Genomic DNA, 15,198 nt, shown 5'->3' on the forward strand with positions numbered 1-15,198 from the left:
TATTATCATTATAGTTACAGGCATTCCCACTCTAACAACACTGAAATTCACATTTTCACTATAGCAACAATGCTGGAAGAAAATAACACTGATTGCATTTTTAAAGAAATCTCACAACCATGTGCAGGTTATACTGAGACAGAGAATGGATCAAAACACTAAGTCCTAGATGCAAAAACAGTGTAGATCTCGTAACAGAAAGACAGTAAAAGAAATCCCTCCGTTATTTTGATGTGACTGTGTTCCAAAACCCCATAAATCTGGGGACAAATTTAGATAAAATTAAAGCTGCGAGCAGCATTTCAGGGGGCCAAGCGTGGTACAGGAAGCATCCCACTGCATGCTCTCACTAGAGAAATCTTTTGCTATTTAAAAATGCCCAGTGCCGCTAGTAGCCAGGATGTCCAATGGAAGGAGAGGAAATCTCAAAAAAAAAAAAAGACCTTGAAAACAGAAAAGGAACCAGGCAATCCTAGTTCAGCCAATTAGGAGGGATGAATATTGTTGTCGCTGGCAGGTTTAAATCCCTGGTTTTCTATGTGGTAGAATGTCTTTAATCATTAAACAGCAGAATGCAACTTTTACCTCAGCCATTACATTTTTACTGAAATAACGTAGACAAAATAACATTTATTAATGGAACTAAAGAGTAGTCTTGCACAAAGACTATATAGCTAATAGCTATACATCCTACTTATAACGAAAACAATCACTCCAATCACTCCATGGCTGATTTGTGTCTTTGGAAAACAATAACAGTTTATAAGGGTCACGTAAAACAACACTTCTCCTAAACATATGAGAATCATGGTATTAAAGAGGGGATATATATTTTTGTGTGAAAAGTACAGAGTACAGAAAACCCAAGAGTACAGAGTGAAATACAACATTTGGGACAGCTCAGAGGAGTATCGAACCCGGGTCAGAATATTGCAGAACAGGGACGTCCCCACTACACCACAGGGGCTACTGGTTATCCGCACAGCTCTCTATCCTCTCCAAATGTACATTTTACCCCAGTCATTACAATTTTGCTGAGATAAAGTGGGCAACAAAACGTTTGTAACGGAACTAAAGTGTACTGTTATACAAAGATTATTATAGATGGCTAGCTAATAGCTATACCGCCAACTTATAACAAAATCAATCCTATCATTCCATGGCTGGTTCCTTTCTTTGGAGAACAATAACAGCATAAAAGGGTCACGTAATACCATTATTCTCGCAAATAAATGAAAATCATGGTATTTCAGATATGTATTGTTGTGTGAAGGCTGAAAAGCACCTAGTGGAAAAACATTTTTGAGAGACAGAATTTGGAATGTCTGAGAAGGGAATCAAACTAGGGTGACAATATTGAAGGACCGGGATGTTCCCACTACACCACAGGGCTGGCAGGCAGACTGAATAGTCTCATTGGGTTGGGATCTATAATACCCGAAATAGCACACACCACAGATGCATATTTTGAAAATACACCAGAAACATTTACAACAATATAACTTTTAAAGACAATGGTCCAGTCGTCCTTTACACCAATTGTCATCCAAATCCATTCAGCGGTTTCGGAAGAAATGTCGTTTAAGTGAGTTTTTGTCAATGGCAAAATCGTGAGGAACATTGGTTATGTTTATAGTGCCACCAAGCGGTATTTCTGTATGGGAGTTTTCCTGTCCATTCCTAGCAGACACATTTACGAGCATGATTAGTTTCGTAGCTGTTTGATGTTCCATTTGGGTTTAATGGACATCTTAAGTCATAGACCCGCCCAGCTCAATTTCATTAGCAGATTTCATTAGCAGATTAGCAGATATCAACTTTCCTTATATACATTTTAAAGATAATGGTTCAAAGGTTATTCACACCAAACGGCATGCAAATCCGTTCAGCGGTCTCGGAGGAGATGTCGTTTAAGTCTTTTTCACCAAATTCAGAATGGAGCAAAACCCAAGGGGCGAATTTGAGAAGGGGCATGTATGGAACTTGGCTGCATGACTCTACGACATTCAGTTCATGAGATATGCATGCTCAAACATTCAACATTTGACTAAGTGCTACAGCGCCACCATGGTGTGTATAGGTATAATAATGGCCGAGGCCCTTGGGGCCTCTCATGGCAACAAGTATGCAAAGTTTCATGCAAACTGAGCCACATATGGCCGAGTTACGGGCCTTTGAAAATGGGCCCAGAGAAAAAAAATTATAATAAAACCAACAAAAACAATAGGGTACCGTATCTATGCCCCCTAAAAATGCATGCAGAAGGAATGCAGCAGGTGAACTGAATTAACACCTGCTAACAATGACACACTGTGTCCCTGAAATGTATTATACAGAAATTACTTAATTGTACATACAGTGGGGAGAACAAGTATTTGATACACTGCCGATTTTGCAGGTTTTCCTACTTACAAAGCAGGTAGAAGTCAAATTTTTATCATAGGTACAGAATTTCAGCTCCCTCCAAAGATTTTCTATTGGGTTCAGGTCTGGAGACTGGCTAGGTCACTCAAGGACCTTGAGATGCTTCTTACTGAGCCACTCCTTAATTGCCCTGGCTGTGTGTTTCGGGTGGTTGTCATGCTAGAAGACCTAGCCACGACCCATCTTCAATGCTCTTACTGAGGGAAGGAGGTTACTGGCCAAGATCTCGCAATACATGGCCCCATCCATCCTTCCCTCAATACAGTGCAGTCGTCCTGTCCCCTTTGCTGAAAAGCATCCCCAAAGAATCATGTTTCCACCTCCATGCTTCATGGTTGGGATGGTGTTCTTGGGGTTGGACTCATCTTTCTTCTTCCTCCAAATACGGCGAGTGGAGTTTAGACCAAAAAACTCTATTTTTGTCTCATCATACATCTCATGACCTTCATCTCATGACCTTCTCCCATTCCTCCTCTGGATCATCCAGATGGTCATTGGCAAACTTCAGACAGGACTGGACATGCGCTGGTTTGAGCAGGGGGACCTTGCATGCACTGCAGGATTTTAATCCATGACGGCGTAGTGTGTTACTAATGGTTCTTTGAGACTGTGGTCCCAGCTCTCTTCAGGTCATTGACCACGTCCTGCCCTGTAGTTCTGGGCTGAACCCTCACCTTCCTCACAATCATTGATGCCCCACGAGGTGAGATCTTACATGGAGCCCCAGACCGAGGGAGATTGACTGTCATCTTGAACTTCTTCCATTTTCTAATAATTGTGCCAACAGTTGTTGCCTTCTCACAAAGCTGCTTGCCTATTGTCCTGTAGCCCATCCCAGCCTTGTGCAGGTCTACAATAAAATGCAATAAAATGCAAATTAGTCATTTAAAAATCATGATTTTTGTTTTAGATTCCGTCTCTCACAGTTCAAGTGTACCTATGATAAAAAATGACAGACCTCTACATGCTTTGTAAGTAGGAAAACCTGCAAATCGTAAGTAGGAAAACCTGCAGGGTATCAAATACTTGTTCTCCCCACTGTATGTAATGCATTCACTGAAGATGCATTGAAAGATCCAGCTAGTGATGCTCTGCCAGGCCTGAACTGCAGCCATCTTCAGCTCCAGTCTGTTTTATGTTTAGGATTATTTCGGATCATTGTCCTATTCCAAGGCGATGTGCCAGTGTCTGTACACTGCTGCTGCGGTCAGCAGTTACATCATCAATGAAAGCAAGTCAGACATACATGCCCAAAACATAATACCTACACCACCTTACGTCACATAAATTGGTATGCCAGGTCCTTTCTTGTCTCTCCACACTAACTGTTGCCATCATTTTGATACTTGTTAATGTCTCATCTGTACAAATGACATTTCTACCAGAACATATTTTTTTTTTATATCCTGTTTTTGAGGCTAACTGATGTTTTTCACCTTGCAGTCCTGCCACTGTAGTTCAGCTGGTAGTCTCCTGCGTATTGTAGTGGCTGACACATCCACAATCTGTCGGAAGGTTCTATGTAGTTTTCTTTAACATGCTGAGCATTCTTTGGTCATCCACTAGGTCTACCTCAGTCTACCTGGTCATTTGACATTGTCGGGATAACCAGTGCTTTCTTCTTAATGTACCAAACAAATTATTTTGGCAAACCTAATGTTTTAGCCATGTGATTTATCTGCATCAAGACGGCCAGCTTGAGTATTCTTTGGGATGTTGTCAGATACCAGCAACCTATTTCTAAGCCTATTTCAAATTTCTGACTTCTAACTTCCCTGATACTGTACATAGAGGTATGAAAACAGTATTCAAGCAACAACTGGGGAAGCACTTACTTTAAAGGCCACATTTCTCAAATCCTTTTAAATCACAGTATTACAAAAACAGACAATGCTGCAAAAGCCTATACTGTATGTGACCCAAGACATGAAAGAGGAACTCCAACCTACAGATCATGAAAGGTCAGAAACTGTAACAATAGCAATATACACTAGCGTGCTCACTAAAGACAGCTCACTGATTTTAGCTTACAAAGGCTGAAAGTACACACCTATTGTAATTCCTTATAGTAACAATACCCTATTTTAAAGAAAACATAATCCGCTAACCTTTGTAAAGGAGACTAACAAATGAGAAATATGGCCAGTGTTCTTTGCTTCTCTGGATCAGCACTTCCCAGAGATGCATGATCTATGGGGCTCTGGTCAGGCAGAGTGCACCATGTAGAGAACAGGGTGCAATTTGGGATGCATCTGTTAGCGTTCTTTGTGGAACCGAGCCAGTGACGCAATATTTAGTCTAGAAAATTAAGCTAATGGGGAAGTGTCAACTCCCAGTGAGAGACAGCTACAGTTGCCCTATTTGTGTGTATGGTGTAGTAGACCCATCTGGCAGTCTTCTCCGCAACCCAGTCCAGCTACTGCCACTTCCAGCAAGTTTCATAATAACAAAGCAACATTTGGGATGAAAAGAGCCTAGCTATACATATTTGGTTGGTACTGGGGATAGGTTACACTGTACAGCAGCTGCCTTTCAAAAAGAGAATGAAGTGTCCTTGAATGTCACGTTTTAACAGCAATGAAGCTGCAAAGTAGGGCAATCAAAACGTAGGCAAGTCTAAGTCGACAGCAGCAGCGATAACAAAACACGTGTAGGGATGTCACCGTGCCAAATCATCGGGTGCTTTTGTCTTACAACACTTTGCTGTGGCACTTGTGGTGTACCTACAGTCAGAAAGCAGGAAAAAGGAAGTGAATACATAAGTAGGTCAACACGAAGCGCATGAGAGTGGCCTGACAGTGTGTCTAATTCCGTAGGTCAGCAGAGGGGTAGCCACTTTCTGAATTATGAACTCTAGCGACTGACTGTTTAATGCACCCCATTCCCCAGAGGGGAATAGGCTACCAACTGGGAACAAGAGTTGATCTTTCCAATCTCTATGTTGGTGAAACTTTTAAAAGCATCTGAGTCTGGGAATCCCCGCCCCCACACCCAATAGTGTAACCACCCACAAATGGTATGTCCATGGTGTTATGCTGTTATCGGCCTCCAGGCAGAGAGTTAGACTACTTGTTCCAGGCTTATCAGGGCTGTTTGGGAAGCTGGGGACAGACATTATCACAGCAGCCAGTTTGTGGCCTGTCCAGTACTCCAGTTGCTACATCTACTCCACAACTCCCACAAAAGGCTTCTATGCCATTAGTCTTGTCACCATTGTGATGGAGCCTTGTGCAGCTAGCATCTGAGGTATGCGGTTGCCAAAAAAAGGTGTTCACCAAGGAGCACTAGCACTCATGAGCAGGACTATGCAACAGGTTAAACACGACTCGTGTACTAACATGTACACTCACCTAAAGGATTATTAGGAACACCTTACTGTGTTTGACGCCCTTTCGCCTTCAGAACTGCCTTAATTCTACGTGGCATTGATTCAACAAGGTGCTGAAAGCATTCTTTAGAAATGTTGGCCCATATTGATAGGATAGCATCTTGCAGTTGATGGAGATTTGTGGGATGCACATCCAGGGCACGAAGCTCCCGTTCCACCACATCCCAAAGATGCTCTATTGGGTTGAGATCTGGTGACTGTGGGGGCCATTTCAGTACAGTGAACTCATTGTCATGTTCAAGAAACCAATTTGAAATGATTCGAGCTTTGTGACATGGTGCATTATCCTGCTGGAAGTAGACATCAGAGGATAAAGTGTGCCAAGAAAACATCCCCCACACCATTACACCACCAGCCTGCACAGTAGTAACAAGGCATGATGGATCCATGTTCTCATTCTGTTTACGCCAAATTCTGACTCTACCATCTGAATGTCTCAACAGAAATCGAGACTAATCAGACCAGGCAACATTCTTCCAGTCTTCAACTGTCCAATTTTGGTGAGCTCGTGCAAATTGTAGCCTCTTTTTCCTATTTGTAGTGGAGATGAGTGGTACCCACTGGTGTCTTCTGCTGTTGTAGCCCATCCGCCTCAAGGTTGTGCGTGTTGTGGCTTCACAAATGCTTTGCTGCATACCTCGGATGTAACGAGTGGTTATTTCAGTCAAAGTTGCTCTTCTATCAGCTTGAATCAGTCGGCCCATTCTCCTCTGACCTCTAGCATCAACAAGGCATTTTCGCCCACAGGACTGCCGCATACTGGATGTTTTTCCCTTTTCACACCATGCTTTGTAAACCCTAGAAATGGTTGTGCGTGAAAATCCCAGTAACTGAGCAGATTGTGAAATACTCAGACTGGCCCGTCTGGCACCAACAACCATGCCACGCTCAAAATTGCTTAAATCACCTTTCTTTCCCATTCTGACATTTAGTTTGGAGTTCAGGAGATTGTCTTGACCAGGACCACACCCCTAAATGCATTGAAGCAACTGCCATGTGATTGGTTGATTAGATAATTGCATTAATGAGAAATTGAACAGGTGTTCCTAATAATCCTTTAGGTGAGTGTATATGCATCATAGCACATAAAATTAGAACGCAAATCTATTTTCCTCACTTCTATGCATGCAACTCTGGTGGTTAACTGACAGAAAAGGGTCTGCTTGTGCAAAGATACATATTAATTTGGGAAAAATATGCAGTTAAGAATTAGGCAGACTGAATACTTTGTTACTGCCATAGTATGTGTGGTGTTGAGAGGGAATGAGGTGAGGTGTTCCAGTTTTGCTAAAGTAACATTGTTCAGAGAGTTCTGGGTTCTTTCAATTTTGGAAAACATGCTGAAATATTCAATAAGTGCAACTTGATTGTAACCTACATAAACATAAGTAGATGGGGCATTTGTTAAACTATGCTTCTAAACAAAAGAACTGAGCGATTTGGTGAGGTTTGTTTTTCTGTGAGAATGGAGCAAGGAAAAGGACATTAAGCACCCAGCAAGCAGTGTGTAAGAAGCAAGCAGTGTGTAAGAAGCAAGCAGTATGTAAGAAGCAAGCAGTATGTAAGAACCAAGAACTGCTCAGGGAGCAAGTGGGATTTTCCAACGCTCAGTTCTGCTCACATACTCTCCCCTGACGGTTAATATACGTTATTAGGCATTTAGAGACAGACTGACTCTTGATGTAAAGTGTAGCCTAAATTAAGTAATAGTAGTGACTGTAAAGTTGGGTTCTCTCCAAAGAATGTGTCCCTTTTGAAATTATAAATAAGGAAATGTCTGCCTCTAACTGATGTGATAGAAAAACCTGTTGACAAGAAACCTGTTAGCCAAGTCATAACACCTTTATCACAAATGGACAGTTTAACTAAAGATGAGAAATATAAGTTTCCATTTTGGCATTTTTGTCAGATGGGGAGGATTCCCCTGAAACTTTAACATTTTTAATGGGCTTGGGCAGGTTGATTTACATATAGGGTAGTATACAAAAGAACAATGTTTCTTTGTGGATAACAAAGGAGATTTAGCGGTTTACTGTCATTAAAATCTGGCAACCTTGCATGCTGGTCCAAATCCATCCTGACATCACAGAAAGTAACGTCAGAAAAACAAGTGGATCCTCATTTTCTTTTACAATCAAGCATGTCAAAATATTTAAATAAAGCATAACCCCTAAATGTAAAAAAAATATATGTTTCAGATAACTTCTTTTAGTCTAGAATCAGTGGTGGTTTTAGAGACTTCGGCAAAGGCTGGTTGAAGCCCCAACATCACCTATTATTTTTTACCTATTGTCCGTATCAAATCCATACTGGCAACATTTTGAGCATACCTTCTTCATTGTTGAATGGAACTGCCACTTCCAAAGAAACTTGCAGTAGAGTAAATCAAATAGTTTAAAAATAGTTCTCTGAATGGTACATTCTGCCTTATAAGCTAAGACTAAAGTGAAGCACAAAGCATTACGCCATTTTGTTCAAGTGTGCAGTTTCTTAATCTTGATCAGGTGCATTCATATACCTTCCTTTTCTCACTATGCTGCACTCTTCCTTATCTGTCAGCTGGGAAGGCCACATATACCTGGATCAGACATTGTATTCTGTGTCACCGTACTGTTAGAGGGAGCCTGGGGAGGATAGAAATCAACATTGCTAATTTGCGATCAGTACCACTGACACTATCACCATGATAATCAACATTGCTGTCATTTTAATCAAAATGTGTGATGTTACAAGAACGACATGATGGAATAGAATAAATGTCTTCTTAATCAAGGCTGTTCGTGATGGTCCAGATCAGGGATTGCGCTTTCTTATGAGATTGTCAAACAGTCATATTCAGTAAGTAACAGCTGCAGCCGTTATCTATTCACGTTTATGACAAGTAGTAGCTGCAGCCACTAAGCTATTACTGTTATGGACCGGCGCTATATTCCTCCTTTTTTTCTGCCTCGCTCACATACCAGCGTATTTTAAAAACTTTGCAGTCCATCTCGTGTAATGTATTATTTTTTAGTTATTTTATTTGAGTTTCATTTTTACGGGGCCCTGGGCCTTCAGGGGCTAAAGAGGCTGACTCCCTTGCCTAATGGTAGTGACCGCCACTGCTTAGAATTACAGATATTCTTATGAGTTTGCGAGACAAATAACGATGACTGGTGAAAATAATCAGATTAGGGTATGTACTCCATCTAATAACAAATGAACGTGCTACTGAAATTGTATGGTTATATTTTGTAAGAAAATTGTGCAACACTAAGAAAAATGTATATTATTTACAAAAAAATATGTTTTCCAAATTGGTACTGTTTCTTAGGCCTAACCTGACATCAAACATCCCTTTTCCTCAGTGCTTAATTTGAGCTGGACCCTCAATGACCCAATACCAGAATATTACCCCCATTCTTGTGAATACGTTCACACTATTCTCCATTACTGCTTGTGGAGAAATTTGCTCTTCATTTCGTTGACAATTTAGCATATGTTTCGCTTCTCTTAGTAGATGAAAACATTCTTTGTGTCCTTAAAGACAACAGCAAAATTATTTAGTTTTCCGCATTTTAATATAGAAAATAACGCTGATGGGTGGGGGACAGTTGTGCAGTTTTCTGTTAGGCTATTTGTAGTGTACATTTATTAAGTGTATCAGTCTATCAATACATTTGTTTTCCAAGATTGTACACCAGTGGTGCCCAAACTATTCCACAGAGGGCCATGTGTCTGCAGGTTTTCGCTCTCACATTGTACTTGATTGACTAATAGATTAGTTTCTACCTTCACCTAGTTGTTTAGGTGTGAACTGGAAACCAACTTATAGGAAAAACCAAAAACCTGCAGACACACAGCCCTCCATGGAATGGTTTGGACAGCCCTGGTATACACCATTATCTTTCCCATGTAGTATATATTTGAAAGGGTGTTAGGTGTATCATCTTGCCATAGCTATTCTGACAAAAAGAAAATTAGCCAATAGACTCTGTGCACCAGCGTAGTGACGAACTTCCGCTTTTGTCTAGAAGTGGGTATTGCAGTTTCTGGTTTACTTACTAATACTCATCCGCATTAGTAAACACCTAAACGCACAACAAGATGAGTGATGCTGTTGTACAGGGAAAAAAACTAATATAATGTACGTGACTCATTTAATCAGGAGAATGTCCTCTTTTTAATAAAATATGGCTTGCGCCATTCAATGACTTCAAACGCTAGAAATAGTCTTTTTTTTTTATATATACTTCCACGTAACGCAGGTTTAAGCGCAATTAATACCATATAGGACCAGATGTTTACTTCCTTCAACAATTCGATGGACATCACTAATGCTTATTTTAGGCAGGTCTTGGGAGACATCTACTAAGAACTGAATTTTTGGGCGACGCGGGTGATCGCCTTAAGTAAACCGGAAAATGATATGCCGACATCTGGCTAAAGCGGAAGTTCGTCCATACGCTTGTGCACAGAGCTTATAAAATCTTGCAACACTGAAAGTGTGCCAGAAATGGTATTTCACTCTAGTGACGAAGGGAAGCACGTTGAAAGTGGAAGGCGAATTTCGGCAATACCATTTTCCTGCCTCCCAAAATTCACTGGTTAGCATGAGCTACCAAAATTCCTTTGTAGAAGGGGTGGACCGATTTATCCTTTGGCCGTTTAATCTGTGCCGATAGGGCGTTTTACATATATTTTCTATCGGCAGAACTTGCCTCTGATAGTGGCCGATGGCTGCGCAGCCTCTAGTGGTCACTAGCGACTTATATCACCTTGCGATGAGCCGGAGGCTCCACACAAGTAATCAAGGGTAATGTCACGGTGTACAGTACCTGAGATAATTTACATTTATATTAAGACATGCTGGAGCTGCTGCCCCCGCGACCCGATACGGATAAGTGGATGAAGGTGAGATGAGATTAAGACAGCGTTATTTGTTTATTTGAGCATGATTAGACTGTTGGTTATAGACATTATTAATGCATTAGACTGCAGATAACTGCTGCTCTGCCAAAAGCATGCGGACTGTTTTGCTAGCAAGCGTGGGTGTTAGAATGTGCAAGCCTAGCACAACAATTGGCCAATGGCCAGATCTGATCATTTGGACGCCACTTTTGCTGAAAAAAACTCTTAAAGACCCCATAGAATGAGACTTATTTTACGAGACTCGAGTGCTGGCACTCATTTTCTGTAAATTATCTGTGCTTATAACTTTACGCAGAGTTGTCAAACGCTCTTTTCTTTACCCATGGCCTAGACATCCTTTGGAAATTGACAATATGCATATTATTTAAGACATTTCTAACATCGGCTTCAAAATCCATTATTCAGACTGGAAACATGATTTTAATCCAGATATTGTGCAAAAAGATCTATACAAAAAGTCTATACAATTATAATGATCTGGCTCTAATTTGGCAATTAGACAGCCCTATTTGTAGCCTCAAGTGAGTACCTGCCTCAAGTGGAGGAGTTTAAGTATCTAGGGGTCTTGTTCACGAGTCAGGGAAGGATGGAACGGGAGATTGACAGACGGATCGGTGCAGCTTCTGCAGTAATGCGGTCGATGTATCGGTCTGTCGTGGTGAAGAAAGAATCGATTTACCGGTCAATCTACGTTCCTACTCTCACCTATGGTCATGAGCTTTGGGTCATGACCGAAAGGACAAGATCCCGGATACAGGCGGCCGAAATGAGCTTTCTCCGCAGGGTGGCTGGGCGATCCCTTAGAGATAGGGTGAGAAGCTCGGTCACCCGGGAGGAGCTCAGAGTAGAGCCGCTGCTCCTCCACATCGAGAGGGGTCAGCTGAAGTGGCTTGGGCATCTGTTTCGGATGCCTCCGGAACGCCTTCCTGGGAAGGTGTTCCGGTCCCGTCCCACCGGGAGGAGACCCAGGGGAAGACCTAGGACACGCTGGAGGGACTATGTCTCCCGGCTGGCCTGGGAACGCCTCGGTGTCACCCCGGAAGAGCTGGAGGAAGTGTCTGGGGAGAGGGAAGTCTGGGCATCCCTGCTTAGACTGCTGCCCCCGCGACCCGGCCCCGGATAAGCGGTAGATGATGCCATGCTATTTGTAGCCTATGTGCTCAGTTCACAAAGATTGCGAAGAGTTCATTCTGCTCATTTAAATAAAAAACATTTGTTGGATAATTTCTAACACCCCTTTCATTTGCTTTATTTTGTCACTAGTCTGAAACACCTTCTGAGGCTTTTATCTAAACAGCTATGGCTACATTACATCCTTGACACACTTTGAAATACTTGAAGAAAACACGGGCGACATGGCGGAGATGGTGTATAATTTCGGAAGAGATGTCTTTATAGACCAATAGCCTACTATAGCCAAACAGAAAACTGCACACATTACGATTGCCTCCTGCGTCAAGTTTTTATTTCTATAATACAAGTCGAAACATGTAATCAGTTTGACTGTTTTCCACAGATCCGGTATCTGTCGCGCATTATTTGTCTCTTTCCACCACTGTGTATGCTTTGCACCGTAAGCATTAAACTCAAATCAGGGTTCAAAAACTTCAGTACTCCTGCAACCCCTTGTAGCCTCAGCACTGCCAGAGAAGACTGAACGATTTCGCTTTTTATTGTGGGCCATTTGCGCTACCGGCATGCTTGATTTGCTCACTTTGCAGAATCAATCTGATGTTGGATTCTGTTAGAGGGCCTGCCTTCTAACGGACACACACGTCAAAAAAGGGGTTAACCTTCACATCAAGGCTAACTAGAATGTATGATAGAAACATGTAGGTCTGTGCTTATCCCTTATTATGACAGACAAACACTGACAATAATTTAAAGCAATGCTCATGGGTGGGTATACAATTCTTAATTCAGGGTGTTCTATGGCGTAAGGTGGTAGATTTCCAACTTATACTGCATTATTGTAAAAGAACACTGACCAAACAAATGCAGGGATCAAGTTAAAGGCTTTCAGCTGACAGCTGGGGTAGGGGACTTCGAAGCTCTGTCCATCACCTCTTTTGGCAACCAGAGTTGAATCCCCTTACACAGCTAAGACAGTTTGCTTTGTTATATAGTGCAGTTTCTCTATACTGGCTCATGCAATTCAACAAAGTAATTCCCACCATTTGACCTGCCAAGTACCTAGTTTTTTAAATATTTATTAAACCTTTATTTGACCAGGATAAATTAACATAAATATAAGTGCAATAAACCCAATATGGCTTTGTAAATAAAGGTATACCAGTGGCTAAGTCTACAGGAAGGTAGGGAAGACCATCCAACTCCAGCATATAAAGTGCAATGGTGGTTAAGTGCCTGACAGTTTAAGATAAATCTCAATGCTCCATGATAAAGGGTGTCAATAGATCTCAAACACTGAGCAGAGGCATTCATATAGAAAATCACCATAGTCCAGTATAGGCATAAAGGTTCCCAAAATACGTTTTTTTTCTTGCTTTAAATGAGAAACAAGCCTTGTTCCTAAAATAAAATCCCAACTTCAACGTAAGTTTTTTTGCAAGTTGAAGTATATGCAGTTTGAAGGACAAGTCACCATCAATTAAAATTCCAAGTTATTTATATTACTGTCTCAATCACATTACCCTGGTAGGTAGTAATACATAGTTGTGCTGTGGGATTTCTAGAGAATAAAGTGGCAGTGGTGAGAAATGAATTGATCACTAAACTTGCATAAACAGTAAGACTGGCTCCACGGAATGTGCTAATCCAAACTAAATTATACTCTGATTTAGCTAACTGTTAAAAGTCCTACTCACCTATATACTGGGCATAATTACAAAGGGAGAGTGTCGAAATTGTCTGTCTGTCTTGATCCAAATCTAACTATGTGCTATGTGTTTGTATTGTGGTGTGGTCAGTATCATTATGACTATTCAGTTTTCATTGCACATAAGTGTGTAGGAAGCACTCATTTTGCTTGTAGTTTATTCACTGATTCTGTGCCACAGTGTATCACTTAAAGGAAATGGAGACGAAAATCCCCTTTTATAACTTGAAATTCCTGAATGAATCATAGCTTACTGAAAACCTGAACATCAAGGCAGCAACACTAACGTCCCAACAGCAACATGGAGACTACTGGTTTTTGGACGTTAACTTTTTGTACCAAAAGGTCTTTGGTACAAAACTGTGTGTATGATGCCAAATCTAACCAGTAGAGGAGAAAAGTGTAAAAGGTTTCTCAGCTGAAGTGGGCAGGAAGTACTCCGTACTCCACTAACTAAAGACGTTCTAAATGTGGGTTGTCAGCATTCTCCACTCCGCTTAATTGAAGAAAGGTAGAAAATATTTTATCTAAAGTCCCATATTAATTTAATATACAGTGTATTACACGATGAAAGAAAAGTCAGCAACACAGTACAAAACTAAAATGTAAACACATTTCGTTTAGAAGAAACAACAGTCTTTTCCACCTCCCCTAACCTTCACTCTTAAGTCTAATATCAACATAGATTACGTACTGAACAGAAGGGATATTTTTATATTGGAACATGTTTTAAAATGAAAGTGTCACGTAAATGTGTCACTGTTAATGTTTACACAATAACTGACTGAAAAACAGATACTATAGATGTAAATCGGTTCAGCAATATTCGCGAACCGGAAGTATGTTTTAATTGTTGCTGACAAGGACGCTTGGACCACCTCTTGCTTTTCGGCAAGACTTCGTAGCTACCAATTCTCAGGCTAACTAACTGATAAGAGATTGACAAGAGCTATATAACGTAACGTGATAACTAAACTGCCAAGCTACAAGCTTGCTGTTACTGTACCTGAATGTTTTCCAACAATGTTGTAGTGGGAAGTTACAGTAAGTCCAAGTCACATATATGTCCCAGTGCTGTAAGTCAGTACCGCTAACGGTACAATCCGCGTGCTTCACCATTCATTTTGGCTCCTTGTCAAATTGGTGTTCTTCTGGTTTATTTTCAGCGCGACAGACATCCTTGTAAGAAGCTATAGTAAATACTTGCTTTACATTTGACAGTTAGCTACCTAGCTAGCTGATTTGCATTGATAACGTTTTTTTGTATTGCAAGCGAGCTTTACTCTATAGAACTTGTAGAGAATTGCAGAATATTATAGTAAATACTGGGGCATGGAGAAAAAAGTCAACATTTTCAGAGAACACGAAGATGTCCTTCCTTTTCAAGTCAGTAACCTCATTTGACTGTTTAGAGACGGCTAGTGTTGTTAGCCCATTACAGATGGGCGGGGACTGTGACATGCCAAAAACACGTAACCCGCAACTCCCTAGTTGTTAGTCTGAGAATGACTGCGGGTGCGTTCAAAATAGTCAATTTTGTCAAGAAGGTAGTAAAAGTAGGTCAACGACTGTAGTTCCCCGCATTTTGGGGACACAAAGTACCCGACTTGTGCCTGCATATGTTGACTGGATGAAC

General features: G+C 41.1%; 1 protein-coding gene across 2 annotated transcripts in view; it reads right to left on the minus strand.

Annotated features, from left to right (window-relative positions):
• Positions 1 to 14,969, minus strand: part of jak2a (Janus kinase 2a) — a 54,444-nt gene extending 39,475 nt beyond the window's left edge. For both annotated transcript variants that reach the window (XM_013137007.3, XM_020053283.2), the window contains exon 1: positions 14,569 to 14,969. The gene's annotated coding sequence lies outside the window, so the exon portion shown is untranslated. The remainder of the gene's footprint in view (positions 1 to 14,568) is intronic.
• Positions 14,970 to 15,198: the final 229 nt, after the last annotated feature.

The sequence above is a fragment of the Esox lucius genome, chromosome 14, assembly GCF_011004845.1.
Source record: "Esox lucius isolate fEsoLuc1 chromosome 14, fEsoLuc1.pri, whole genome shotgun sequence".
Taxonomy (NCBI): Eukaryota; Metazoa; Chordata; class Actinopteri; order Esociformes; family Esocidae; genus Esox; species Esox lucius.